This window comes from Ornithorhynchus anatinus, chromosome 1 (assembly GCF_004115215.2).
Source record: "Ornithorhynchus anatinus isolate Pmale09 chromosome 1, mOrnAna1.pri.v4, whole genome shotgun sequence".
Classification (NCBI taxonomy): Eukaryota; Metazoa; Chordata; class Mammalia; order Monotremata; family Ornithorhynchidae; genus Ornithorhynchus; species Ornithorhynchus anatinus.
Window position 1 is genome coordinate 182,741,908 of NC_041728.1, and position 14,322 is coordinate 182,756,229.

Genomic DNA, 14,322 nt, shown 5'->3' on the forward strand with positions numbered 1-14,322 from the left:
CAAGGCTGTCCATCACCTTGCCCCCTCCTTCTTCTCCTCCCTTCTCTCTTTCCACTGCCCACCCCGCACGCTCCGCTCCTCTGCCGTCCCCCGTTCTCGCCCATCCCACCGTCGACCCCCGGGCCACGTCCTCACGCGGTGCCGGAACGCCCTCCCTCCTCACCTCCCCCAAACTGATTCTCTTCCCCTCTTCAAAACCCTACTTACAGCTCACCTCCTCCGAGAGGCCTTCCCGGACTGAGCTCCCCTTTTCCCTCTGCTCCCTCTACCCCGCAGCTAAACCCTCTTTTCCCCCCATTTCCCTCCGCTCCTCCCCCTCTCTCTTCCCAACCCCTCGGCACCGTACTCGTCTGCTTAACTGTATATATCTTCATCACCCTATTTATTTTGTTAATGAGATGTACATCGCCTCGATTCTATTTACTTGCTATTGTTTTAATGAGACGTTCATCCCCTCGATTCTATTTATCGCTATCGTTCTCGTCCGTCCGTCTCCCCCGATCAGACCGTGAGCCCGTCAGAGGGCGGGGACCGTCTCGATCTGTTACCGATTTGTCCATTCCGAGCGCTTAGTCCAGTGCTCTGCACATAGTAAGTGCTCAATAAATACTATTGAGTGAATGAATGAATGCTCTGCACCTCATAAGTGCTCAATAGATACGATTGAATGGGTAAGGCAGGAGGGGCCTAGGTGATGGACGGCTTTAAAGCCCGGTAGCTATGGGGGACAGGGAGGAGGACGTGGGAAACTCTCAACTTTGCATCCTCAAGGCCCCAGAGAGATTCATTCAATCGTATTTATTGAGCGCTTACACCGTGCGGAGCCCTGGACTAAGCGCTTGGAAAATACAATTCGGCAACGGAGCGAGGCAGTCCCTACCCGACAACGGGCTCACGGTCTGGAAGGGAGAGACAGCCAAGGGGACGAAACAAGTCGACGGGCATCCGTAGCATCAAAACAGATAAATAGAATTATAGATAAATACACATCATCAATAAAATAAATAGAATGATAAATATGTAGGGAGATGCCAAGTCCTCCTGCCCGGAAGGAGGAAGAGAAGAAGCCGCCAGAGTGTTTAAGGTTTCGGGCAAGACGGGAAAGATACTGAATGCAGACGACTTCTAAAACCCCTCGTGGGGAGAGAGTAATGAAGAGCGCTATTAATTGTGATCAATGAACACGGCAACAGAGAGGAGTCGGGAAGCCAGCGGAGGAATGAGTCACTTGGCTTTTATTCAGTCATTCAACTAGTGGTGTTTGTTGGGCGCTTACTGTGTGCAGAGCGCTGTACTGAGCGCTGGGGAGAGGAGAAGAGTTGATAGACACGGTTCCCGCCTTTGGGGAGCTGATGGGGATTTAATCCCCCTCTCCACACTTGAGATTTCGGGAAGCAACATGGAAAGAACCCCGGGCCCGGGAATCAGAAGGACCCGGGTTCTAATCCCCGCTCGGCCAATTGCAGGCTGGGAGACGCTGGTCATGTGGCTTCACTTCTCTGTGCCTCAGTTACCTCGTCTGTAAAATGGGATACCTGTTCTCCCTCCTGCTTAGACTGTGAGCCCCATGAGGTTCAAGAGATTGCATCTGACCTGATTACCCTGGAGAAGAAGCGGCGTGGCTTAGCGGAAGGAGCCCGGGCCTGGGAGTCCGGGGATGTGGGTTCTAATTCCACCTCCGCCACTTGTCTGCTGGGTGACCGTGGGCAAGCCGCTTCACTTCTCTGGACCTCAGTTCCTTCATCTGGAAAATGGAGATGAAGAGTGTGAGTCCCACGTGGGACAACCTGATGACCTTGTATCTATTCCACCGCTTAGAACAGTGCTTGGCCCATAGTAAGTGCTTAACAAATACCATCATTATTACGATTATTACCTACCCCAGCACTTAGAACAGTGTTTGACTTATAGCAAGCGCTTAACAAATACCGTAAAAAATCAATAAATCTCACTTTCCATCACACAATCTCATGCATATGATCCAAGCCCCTTGTCTATCACTTCCCATCTGACAGAATCCCTCCTCCTCCTCATTTTTCCCGTAATTCTGCTCTGCCCAACGCCGAAGCACCTCAGGAGTTTATGAAGGAGGGGATTGGGTGAGTGCTTCCTTTGTGTGCTAAGCACTGGGCTACGCCCTGGGGCGGATCTGGATGGTCATTTCGGCCCCGGTCCCCTTCCCACCCGGAGCCCACCGTCTCTCAGATCGGATCCACCCAAATACGAACTCTAGCGTCACTAGAGAAAATATTTCAGGTTAGGTGTCTGCTAATTCTGTTGCATCGTCCTCTCCCAAGCCCTTAGAACAGTGTGCAGCACATAGTCAGCGCTCAATAAGTACCACTGATTGGCTGGTCAGTCTTTACTGTTCCGCTCTTGGTAAGGGTGAAATTTGCTGGGGCTGTAAAGGAATAAGGGTGCTCTCTTCTCTCTCCCTTTCTCTCTCTCTCTCTTTATTTCTCTCTTTTTTCTCTGTTTTCCTCCCCCCTCTCTTCCTCCTCTCTCTCTGGCATCTCTCTCCCTTTCTCCATCTCTCTGATCTCTCTCTTTCTTTCTCTCTCTCTCCTCTCCCTTTCTCTCTTACCTTCTCTCCATTTCTTTCTCCCTCCTCTCTCCCTTTCTCTCTTTTCTTTCTTTCTCCCAGTCTCTCCATCTCTTTACCTCTCTCTTCCCCCTCTTTCTCTCTCCTTCTATCCCCATCTCTTCCTCTCCCCGCTTTTTCTCTTCCTCACGTTCTCCCTCTCACCCTTCTTTTTCTCACTCTCTCCCTAACCCCCTTTCACCTTATCCCCCTTCTCTTTCCCTCTCTCCCCTCTTTCTCTTCCTTTCTCTCTCCCTCTCCTCTCTTCTCCTCTCCCCTCTCTTTCCCCTCTTCCCCTTTCTCTCTCTCCCTCTCCCCCACTTGTTATCCCTCCCCTTCTCTCCCCACTTTTCTCCCTTTCTCCCTCCATCTTCTCCCTCTCTCCTTTCCTCCCTCTCTCCCTCTCCTTCTAAATTCCATCCTCGGAAGCCAGAGCAGGATTGTCATAAAAATAATACCTTTGTTACAGCACTGGCAGAAAGAGAGAATGAGAGGGGAATGAGACAGACAGAGGGGAGTGAGAGAGACACACGGGGGGGGGGGGGGGGGGGAGAGGACGGACAAAGGGAAGACTAGAGAGGGATGAAGAAGGAGAGGGAGAATGGAGGGGGAAAATAGAGTTGAAAGATAGAGACAGAGAGAGAAAGAAGATATGAGAGACAGAGAGAGGCCAGGGAGACTGAAAGGGAGAGACAGGAGGGAAGAATGGGGGGAAAAAAGGAGAGAGAATAGGATGGAGAGAGGGAGGACCAGAGTGACAGAAAGAGAATGAAGGGGAGAATGACACAGAGGGGAGTGAGAGAGAAAGAGAGAGATGATAGGAGGGAGAGAGGGAGAACTAGAGCGACAGAAAGAGAGAATGGGGGGAGAATGAAAGTCACAGAAGGGAGTGGGAGAGACAGGGGGAATAAGGGTGAGAGAGGGAGGACTAGAGGCACAAAGAGCGAGGGAGAGAATGAGAGAGACAGAATCGAGTGAGAGACAGAGAGAGAGGATAGAGGGAGAGAGGAAGGACTAGAGAGAAAAGGAGAAAAGGAGGGCTAGAAAGACCAAAGGGAGAGACAAGGGAGTGAAAGAGACAGAGAAAGAAGATAGGATGGAGAGAGGGAGGACTAGAGACAGAAAGAGAGAGTGGGGGGATTGAGAGAGACAGAGGGGAGTGAGAGAGACATAGGGGAGAAGGGGAAGGGGAGAGACGGGGGAGAGAGAAAGGAGAAGGGGACAGAGAGAAAGGGAGTCAGAGTGATGGGGGACAGAACTAGTGAAAGAGATAAGCAATGTGTCCCGGTGGAAAGAACCTGGCAGCTAGAGGACCTGGGTTCTAATCCCAGCTCCACCTTCATGCCGATTGTGCATTCTAGTTACTTCACCTCTCTGTGCCTCAGTCAATCGGTCAGTGGAATTTACTGAGCACGTACTAAGTGCAGAGCAATGTACGGAGCGTTTGGGAGAGGCCAATAGAACAATAAGCAGATACAGTCCCTGCCCACAACGAGCTTATGGTCTAGAGGAGCTTACAGTCTTGGGGATTCAATATCTTCCCCTTCTCCTCAATACGTTAACCAACCTTGGCTTCACTCACCATCCTCTCCTGGTTCTCCTCTTAGCTCTCTGCCCGTTCATTCTCCGTCTCCTTGGCGGGCCCCTCCTCTGCCTCCCGCCCCCTCACTGCGGGGGTCCCTCGAGGTTCAGTTCTGGGCCCCCTTCTAGTCTCCAACTACACTCACTCTCATGGAGAACTCATTTGCTCCCACAGCTTCAACTATCAGCTCTACGGGGATGACAACCAAATCTCTATCTCCTCCCCTGTTCTCTCTCCCCCCCTCCAGGCTGGCATCTCCTCCTGCCTTCAGGGAATCTCTCCTTGGATGTCCTCCCGCCACCTCAAACTCAACGTGTCCAAGACCGAGCTCCTTATCTTCCCTCCCAGTCCCTGTCCGCTCCCGAACTTTCCTTTCACTGTAGTCGGCACGACCGTCCTTTCGGCCTCACAGGCCCCTAACCCTGGTGTCATCCTTGACTCCATTCTCTCATTCAACCCACATATCCCATCCGTCACCAAATCCTTCCAGCCTCACTTTCACCACATCCCAAAGATCCACCCTTTCGATCCAAACAGCTACTACGTTAGTACAGTCGCTCATCCTCTCCCGACCGGATGACGGCATCAGCCTCCTTGGTGACCTCCCAACCTCCTGCTTCTTCCCACTTCAGTCCACACTTCACTCCGCTGCCCAGATAATCTTGGAAGGAATCCACGTCCTCGTCCCCATTGATGTGGGGACCGTACCGTCGCCTGAACCTCACCGCTAGGCCCTGCGTCCTGAGGCGGTGGCTTACCTCTTTCCCGCTCCAAGGAGGCCTTACGGGCCCGCTCCCCCTCTCTGGTCCACAGATCCCATTTTGGGCCGGTAGCCGGTGGGCCTTTCCCGGGGACTGGGATCCAGATAATCATTCTACATGTCACCCCCCTCCTCAGAAATCTCCAGTGGTTGCCTATCAACCTTCGTATCAAACAAAAACTCCTCACTCTTGGCTTCCAAGCCCCCCATCCCCCGGCCCCCTCCTACCTCACGTCCCTTCTCTCCTTCTCCATCCTGGGCCGCACACTCCGCTCCTCTGGTGCCAGCCTTCTCACTGGGCCTCCATTTCACCTGTCTCGTCGCCTACCCCCGGCCCACATCCTACCTCTGGCCCGGAATGTCCTCCCTCCTCAAATCCTCCAGACGATGACTCTTCCCCCCCTTCAAAGCCCTACCGAAGGCTCCTCCAGGAGGCTTTTCCGGACTAAGGGAAAGAGGAGAGAGAATAGGATGGAGAGAGGGAAGACCAGAGTGACAGAAAGAAAATGAAGGGAGAATGACACAGAGGGGAGAGAGAGAGATGATAGGAGGGAGAGAGGAAGAACTAGAGAGACAGAAAGAGAGAGAGAGACAGCTCTCTCCTCCCTTTTGCGTCTCCTCAACTCGCTCCCTTCGCTCTTCCCCCCTCTCCCGCCCCCACAGCACTTATGTATGTACAATAATGTTGGTATTTGTTAAGCGCTTACTATGCGCAGAGCACTGTTCTAAGCGCTGGGTAGATACAGGGTCATCAGGTTGTCCCAAGTGGGGCTCACAGTCTTCAACCCCATTTTGCAGATGGGGTACCTGAGGCCCAGAGAAGTGAAGTGACTTGCCCACAGTCACCCAGCTGACAAGTGGCAGAGCCGGGATTCGAACGCGTGACCTCCGACTCCCAAGCCCGGGCTCTTTCCACTGAGCCACGCTGCTATATCTATAATTCTATTTATTTATAATTGATGCCTGTTGATGTCTGTCTCCCCCTTCTAGACTGTAAGCCCGTTTTGGGCAGGGATTGTCTCTCTTAATTGCTATATTGTAATTTCCAAGCGCTTAGTAGAGTGCTCAGCACAGTAGCGTGGCTCAGTGGAAAGAGCATGGGGTTGGGAGTCAGAGGTCATGGGTTCGAATCCCGAATCTGCCACTTGTCAGCTGTGTGAGTGTGGGCAAGTCACTTTACTTCTCTGTGCCTCAGTTCCCTCATCAGTAAAATGGGGATTAAGACTGTGAGCCTCACGTGGGACAACCTGATGACCCCGGATCTCCCCCAGCGCTTAGAACGGTGCTCTGCACATAGTAAACATTTAACAAATACCACCATTATTATTATTACTATTAATAAATTCGATCGAATGATTTAAAACCGCTCTCCCTCCTACTTTCCCAGCAACAGTAAGCGCTCACTAAATAGGCTTGGCTGCCTAACATAGCTGCTGTGAGCCGGGATTAGAACCCACGACCTCCGACTCCAAGCCCGTGCTCTTTCCACGAAGCCTCGCTGCTTCTCTACGACAACCAACACAGACACGGCCCCTGCCTTCAACGAGCTGACGGTCTAGAGGGGGAGGCAGACGTTAATAGAAATAAATAAAATAACGTAAGCGGTGCGGGGCCGGGAGGAGGGGGATGAAGGAAGGGAGCGGGTCGGGGCGACGCAGAAGGGAGCGGGAGAAGAGGAAAGGAGGGCGCAGTCAGGGAAGGCCCCTTGGAGGAGTGGGCTTTCGGTGAGGCCTGGAAGTCGGAGGGGCTCCACGATGGCTGATGCCGTTTGGTGCCAGAGCTCGTGCCGAGGAGGGGTGAGGAGCTTCCAGAGGGGTCGTTCCCTCGCCCCCCGGCTCACTGTCCTCTCCCCCCGGCGGGACTCCATCTTTCAGCACGAGCGTCTGATCCTGGAGCTGGAGGAGGAGAGAGGTTGGAGGCTCCAGAGCGAGAAGCGACTGTGGCAGGTGACGCTGGAGGCGGAACGGGGCCGGGCGCAGATCCGGGGACTCCAGGAGCAGTTTGCCAGGTAGGCTCCAGGCCCCCGGGAAAGGCCCACCGGCTACTGGCCCGAAATGGGATCTTGGAGGGGGAAAGAGGTAAGCCACCGCCTCAGGACGCAGGGCCGAGCGGTGAGGTTCAGGCGACAGTACGGTCCCCGCGTCAATGGGGACGAGGACGTGTTTTCCTTCCAACATGGCAGCGGGGCCGCCTCTCACCAAGACGGCGGCAGGGCTGCTCTTACAAAGAGGGCAGTGGTACAAAGATGGCGATGGTGCCGTCCCGCGCCAAGATGGCGGCGGGGCTGTCCCTCACCAAGACGGCAGTGGCGTTTCACCCCCACCTTAAAGATGGAGGTGGGGCGATCCCTCACAAAGATGGCAGTGGGGCTGCCTCGCGCAAAGATGGTGGTGGCGCGGTCCCTTCCGAAGATGGCGGTAGCGTGGCCCCTCGCGGAGCTGGTGGTGGAGCGGCCTCTCATAAAGATGGCGGCGGTGGTGCCCCTCCCTTTAAAGACGGCGGCGGTGCGGTACCTCACAAAGATGGCGGAAGTGCCGTCCCTCAGAGATGGTAATGGAGTGTCGCTCTCAAAGATGGCGGTGGGGCTGCTCCCCCCACCCAAAAGATGGCAATGGGGTGGTGGTGGGGCTGCCTCTCACAAAGATGGCAGTGCCCTTCCCCTTCCCCCTTGCCCTCTCTTATGCTGCCGAGTCGTCTCCCACCCATAGCGACGCCATGGGCGCATCTCTCCCAGAACCCCCCACCTCCATCTGCCGTCGTTCTGAGAGGGGATCCGGAGAGTTTTCTTGGGAAATATCTGGCAGTGGTTGACCGGCGCCTCCTTCCACGCAGTAAACTCGGGTTTCCGCCTCGGACTCTCTCCCGGCGCAGAAGGGAGCGGGCGAAGAGGAGAGGAGGGCGCAGTCAGGGAAGGCTTCCTGGAGGAGGAGGAGGAGGAGGAGGAAGGCCTTCAATTGGGATTTGAAGGAAGGAGAGAGTCACTGGCCGTGGGATTTGAGGCGGGAGGACGTTCCGGGCCGGAGGCGGGACGCGGACGGGAGGTCGGAGGCGAGACGGACGTCATCGAGGTACCGCGATGAAGGTTGACGTTGGAGGAGGGGAGTGTGCGGGCCGGGACGGAGGAGGAGAGAAGGGAGGTGAGGGAGGAGGGGGCCGGGGGATGGGGGGCTTTCAAGCCAATGGTGAGGATATGAGAAGCAGCGTGGCTCCGTGGAAAGAGCCTGGGCTTCGAAGTCAGAGGTCATGGGTTCGATTCCCGGCTCTGCCACTTGTCAGCTGTGGGACTGTGGGCGAGTCACTTCACTTCTCTGGGCCTCCGTGACCTCATCTGTACAATGGGGATTAACTGGGAGCCTCACGTGGGACGACCCGATGACCCTGTATCTCCCCCAGCGCTTAGAACGGTGCTCTGCACGTAGTAAGCGCTTAACAAATACCAACATTATTATTATATGGGAAACTGAGCCTTGTGGCTCAGTGGAAAGAGCCCAGGCTGGGGAGTCAGAGGTCATGGGTGCGCATCCCGGCTCTGCTACTTGTCAGCTGGGTGACTGCGGGCGAGTCGCTTCACTTCTCTGGGCCTCAGTGACCTCGTCTGGAAAATGGGGATGAAGACCGGGAGCCTCCCGTGGGACCGCCCGATGACCCTGTATCTCCCCCGGCGCTTAGAACGGTGCTCTGCACATAGGAAGCGCTTAACAGATACCGATATATATATGGAAGTGAATGGGCAACCACTGAAGATTTTTGAGGAGGGGGGAAGATTCCTAAGGCGTGTGGGAGTTTCTTAGCAGCTGTTTCCTCTGTCGTTCATTCAGTCGCATTTATTGAGCGCTCACTGGGTGCGGAGCGCTGTACGAAGCGCTCGGAAAGTACAATTCGACAATAAAGAGAGACAGTCCCTGCCCACGGCGGGTTTACGGTCTAGCAGCGGGGAGACAGACAAGTAGACAGGCATCAGTTGAATCAGTAGAAATAGATTTAGAGATACACATCAAAAGAAGTAAACAGGCATCAGTAGAAATAAATAGAAATAAAAATACATACAAATGTACACAAGTGGTGTGGGGCGGGGAGGGGGAAGAGCCGAGGGAGGGAGTCAGGGGGATGGGGAGGGGGAGCGGAGGGAAAAGGGGGCTCAGTCTGGGAAGGCCTCCTGGAGGAGGGGGAGCCTTCAGTAATAATAATAATGTTGGTATCCGTTAAGCGCTTACTATGTGCCGCGCACTGTTCTAGGCGCTGGGGTAGATACAGGGTCATCAGGTTGTCCCATGTGAAGCTCACAGAGAGCCCGGGCGTGGGAGTCAGAGGTCACCGGTTCGAATCCCGGCTCTGCCACTTGTCAGCTGTGGGACTGTGGGCGAGTCACTTCACTTCTCTGGGCCTCAGTTCCCTCATCAGTAAAATGGGGATGAAGACTGGGAGCCTCATGTGGGATAATCTGTTACCCTGTATCTCCCCCAGCGCTTAGAACAGTGATCTGCACATAGTAAGCGCTTAACAAATACCAACATTATTATCATCCCCATTTTACAGATGAGGGAACTGAGACACCGAGAAGGGCTTTGAAGGTGGAGAGAGTCATTGTCGTTGGGATTAGAGAAGCAGCGTGGCTCAGTGGAAAGAGCCCACTTGTCAGCTGTGTGACTGTGGGCAAGTCACTTCACTTCTCTGTGCCTCAGTTCCCTCATCTGTAAAATGGGGATTAAGACCGTGAGCCCTACGTGGGACAACCTGATTCCCCTGTGTCTACCCCAGCGCTTAGAACAGTGCTCTGCACATAGTGAGCGCTTAGCAAATACCAACATTATTATTATTATTATTAGCCCATTTCTTTTGTTAATGAAATGTACATCGCCTTCATTCATAATTCTATTTATTTGCAATTGTTTTAATGAGACGTCCATCCCCTCGATCCTATCTATCGCCATCGTTCTCGTCCGTCCGTCTCCCCCGATCAGACCGTGAGCCCGTCAGAGGGCGGGGACCGTCTCTATCTGTTACCGATCTGTCCATTCCGAGCGCTCAGTACAGTGCTCTGCACATAGTAAACGTTCAATAAATGCTATTGAATGAGTGAACGAATGAATGGGAGGCAGAGGTCGTGGTTCTAATATATTGCCAGAGCACTGTACTGAGCGCCTGGAAAGTCTAATTGGGCAACAGATCGAGACGATCCCTACCCCGCAACGGGCTCACGGTCTAGAGGGGGGAGACTGACAACAAAACCAAAAAGTAGACGAGCATCAACAGAGGAGACGGAATCAATGGTCACTGTACTAAGCTCTTGGGAGCGTACAGTATAATAGAGTTCATTCATTCATTCACTCAATAGTATTTATCGAGCGCTTACTAGGTGCAGAGCACTGGACTGAGCGCTCGGAATGGACAGATCGGTGACAGATAGAGACGGTCCCTGCCCTTTGACGGGCTCACGGTCAGATCGGGGGAGACGGACGGACGAGAACGATGGCGATAGATAGAATCGAGGGGACATTAAAACGATAGCACCAATAGAGTAGATAGACACGCTCCCTTTCTACAACCAGCGCTTAGCACAGCGTTTGACGCTTAAGTAAGTGCTAAATTAATGCCATAAAAAATAAAAAGAGCTTGCAATCCAGAGATGGAATCTTCTTCTCACCGATCCTCGTCGTTGTCTGGTCCAAGGAACCGTCTGTCGCGCCCTCGTGATCGTTTCACGCCTGACTTTGGAAAGTGGAAATTTTCTCGTAGCGTCACCGTGAAATGATAGGCTTCTAAGCACTCAGGTGGCAAGGAGAAAATTGCTGGAGAAATGGAAAGATCCATCACCGAGAAGCAGCACGGCCTAGCGGAAAGAGGCCGGGCCTGGGCGTCGGAAGGACCTGGGTTCCGATCCCGGCTCCGCCACTTCTCCGCCGTGTGACCTTGGGCGAGTCGCGTCGCTTCTCTGGGCCTCGGTTCAGAAAACGGGGATTAAGACTGAGCCCCCATGGGGCGTGGACTGCGTCCGACCTGATTAGCTTGGATCTACCTCGTGCGTTCATTTAATCGTATTTATTGAGCGCTTACTATGTGCAGAGCACTGTACTGAGCGCTTGGAATTGGACGATTCGCAACAGATGGAGACGATCCCTGCCCAATGACGGGCTCACGGTCTAATGATAATAATAATAATGTTGGTATTTGTTAAGCGCTCACTATGTGCAGAGCACCGTTCTAAGCGCTGGGGGAGACACAGGGGAATCAGGTCGTCCCCCGTGGGACTCCCGGTCTTCATCCCCATTTTCCAGATGAGGGAACTGAGGCCCAGAGAAGTGAAGTGACTCGCCCACAGTCCCACAGCTGACAAGTGGCAGAGCGGGGATTCGAACCCATGACCTCTGACGCCAAAGCCCGGGCTCTTTCCACTGAGCCATGCTGCGTCTAAATGGGGGAGAAAGACGGCAGAGCAAGACAGAGTCCTTAGTAAAACTCAGTCCTTAGTACAGTGCCTGCACATAGTGAGCGCTTAACAAATAGCAACGTGAGAAGCAGCGTGGTTTGGGAGGCAGGGGTTCGTGGGTTCTAATCCCGGCTCCGTCACTTGTCATCTGGGTGACTGTGGGCGAATCGCTTCACTTCTCTGGGCCTCAGTTCCCGCATCTGTAAAATGGGGATGAAGACTGGGAGCCTCACGTGAGACAACGTGATGACCCTGTATCTCCCCCAGCGCTTAGAACAGTGCTCTGCACAGAGTAAGCGCTTAACAAATACCAACATTCTTATTATTATTATTATTATTATCTGGAAAATAGGGATCAAGACTGTGAGCCCCAGCTGGGGACAACCTGATCACCTTGTAATTTCCCCAGTGCTTATAGCAGTGCTTGGCACATAGTAAGCACTTAACAAATACCCTTATTATTATTAATAATAATTATTATAAATACCATAAAATAAATACAAATAATATTTAATAGGCCATGGCCCCTAGCTGATCTGATCTGGAGCCCCTATTGGGTCCCTATCTTCATGGGTTCGAATCCCGGCTCTGCCACCTGTCAGCTGTGTGACTGTGGGCGAGTCGCTTCACTTCTCTGGGCCTCGGTGACCTCATCTGGAAAATGGGGATGAAGACTGGGAGCCTCATGTGGGACAATCTGATGACCCCCTATCTGCGGAGAAGCAGCGTGGTTTAGTGGAAAGAGCCCGGGGTTGGGAGTCAGAGGGCGTGGGTTCTAATCCCGCTTCTGCCACCTGTCAGCTGTGTGACTTTGGGCAAGTCACTTTACTTCTCTGGGCCTCAGTTCCCTCATCTGGAAAATGGGGATGAAGTCCTACGTGGGACACCCTAATTACCTTGTACTACCCCAGCGCTTACAACAGTGCTTTGCACACAGTAAGCGCTCAACAAATGTCATCATTATTATTACCCCAGCGCTTAGAACAGTGCTCCGAACATAGTAAGCGCTTAACAGATGCCAACATTATTATTTAATAAACGCGAGTCCCCGAATGTTTCTGTTTTATTGTTATATTGGATTCTCCCATGCGCTCCGTACGGTGCTCTGCACACAGTGAGCGCTCCATAGAGAAGCAGCGTGGCTCAGTGAAAAGAGCACGGGCTTTGGAGTCAGAGGTCATGAGTTCAAATCCCAGCTCTGCCACTTGTCAGCTGTGTGACCGTGGGCAAGTCACTTAACTTCTCTGTGCCTCAGTTCCCTCATCTGTAAAATGGGGATTAAGACTAAGATTAAGTCCCACGTGGGACATCCTGATTCCCCTGTGTTTACCCCAGCGCTTAGAACAGTGCTCGGCACATAGTGAGCGCTTAACAAATACCAACATTAGTATTAACATTATTATAAATACGATCGATTGGCTGACTGATTAAATGCCGTGACTCCTTCCGAGGCTAAAAGAGCTATCGATCCGTGGTATTCCCTAAACCACCGTGAGGTCTCTCGGTGGAAAAGGCCCAGGCCCGGGGGTCAGAAGGACCTGAATTCTCATCCCGGCTCTGCCGATTACTCTCTGTGTGACCTTGGACGAGTCACTTCACCTCTCTGGACCTCAGTTCCCTCATCTGTAAAACGGGGATTAAGACCGTGAGCCCCACGTGGGACAGGGATCGGGTCCAACCTGATTGCTTTTAGATTGGTACTTGACGCACAGTAAATGCTTAACAAAAATCTTCTTTATTATTATCTTTTCCATTAATAATAACGTTGGTATCTGTTAAGCGCTTACTCTGTGCAGAGCACCGTTCTAAGCGCTGGGGGAGATACAGGGTCATCGGGTTGTCCCACGGGAGGCTCACAGTTAATCCCCATTTACCAGATGAGGGAACTGAGGCACAGAGAAGTGAAGTGACTCACCCACAGTCGCCCAGCTGCCAAGTGGCAGAGCAGGGATGCGAACCCATGACCTCTGACTCAAAAGCCCGGGCTCTTTCCACTGAGCCACGCTGCTTCTCTTCCATTAATGGATACTTCTCAAGCCTAAAGTCAGAAGGACCCGAGTTCTAATCCCGGCTCCGCCGCCCATCTGCTGCTCGACCTATGGGAAGCAGCGCGTCTCAGTGGAAAGAGCCCGGGCTTGGGAGTCAGAGGTCATGGGTTCGAATCCCCACTCTGCCACTTGTCAGCTGTGTGACTGTGAGCGAGTCACTTCGCTGCTCTGGGCCTCAGTTCCCTCATCTGTCAAATGGGGATGAAGACTGGGAGCCTCCCGTGGGCCAACCTGATGACCCCGTATCTCCCCCAGCGCTTAGAACGGTGCTCTGCACATAGTAAGCGCTTAACAGATACCGACATTATTATGATTATTATTGACCTTGGGCAAGTCACGTCGCTTCTCTGGGCCTCAGTTCCCTCCTCTGTCAAATGAGAATTAAAAGGCCGCGAGCCCCATGTGGGTCATGGACCGTCTCCAACCTGATTACCTCGTATCCACCCCCAACGCTTGGCACATAGTAGGCGCTTAAGAAATCCCATAAAAGGAAAATAGGTGTCCGAGACGCCCCCATCAGCTTCCATCCTCCTCTCGCTCTGAGCCACCTCGGCTTTCGCCGTGAAACCGCCTCGCGTCGGTGCCGAGGAAACGAGTGATTTGTGAGCCCGGGTGGGGTGATTTATTTACTCCAGCGGGGGCGGATGGGATCGTGTGTGTGTGTGTGTCTCTGTGTGTTTGCGTCTTTGTGTTTCTGCCTAGGCCCCGGGGGAGGGAGGGAAGGAAGGAGAGGGAGAAAGTGACTGACTGATCCAATTATTGCTTTCCCGGTTCGGTAACATCTACTTAATCACCAGCGCCAAAGCCGACTTCATTTGGAGGTTAGGGGCAGGGAGCGTGTCTGCTAATTCCGTCGTACTGGACTCTTTCAGAAAAAATAAAATCATCGTTGGCTCTTCCAGTGGTGCCGAGCACAGTTCTAAG

The 14,322-nt window shown here is 53.1% G+C and overlaps 1 protein-coding gene across 1 annotated transcript in view; it reads left to right on the forward strand.

Annotated features, from left to right (window-relative positions):
* The first annotated feature begins 6,713 nt into the window (after nucleotides 1–6,713).
* The window catches only part of LOC114811218 (collagen alpha-1(I) chain), a 194,577-nt gene continuing 186,968 nt past the window's right edge, over nucleotides 6,714–14,322 (forward strand). Inside the window, exon 1 of the mRNA XM_029063231.2 lies at nucleotides 6,714–6,931. The gene's annotated coding sequence lies outside the window, so the exon portion shown is untranslated. The remainder of the gene's footprint in view (nucleotides 6,932–14,322) is intronic.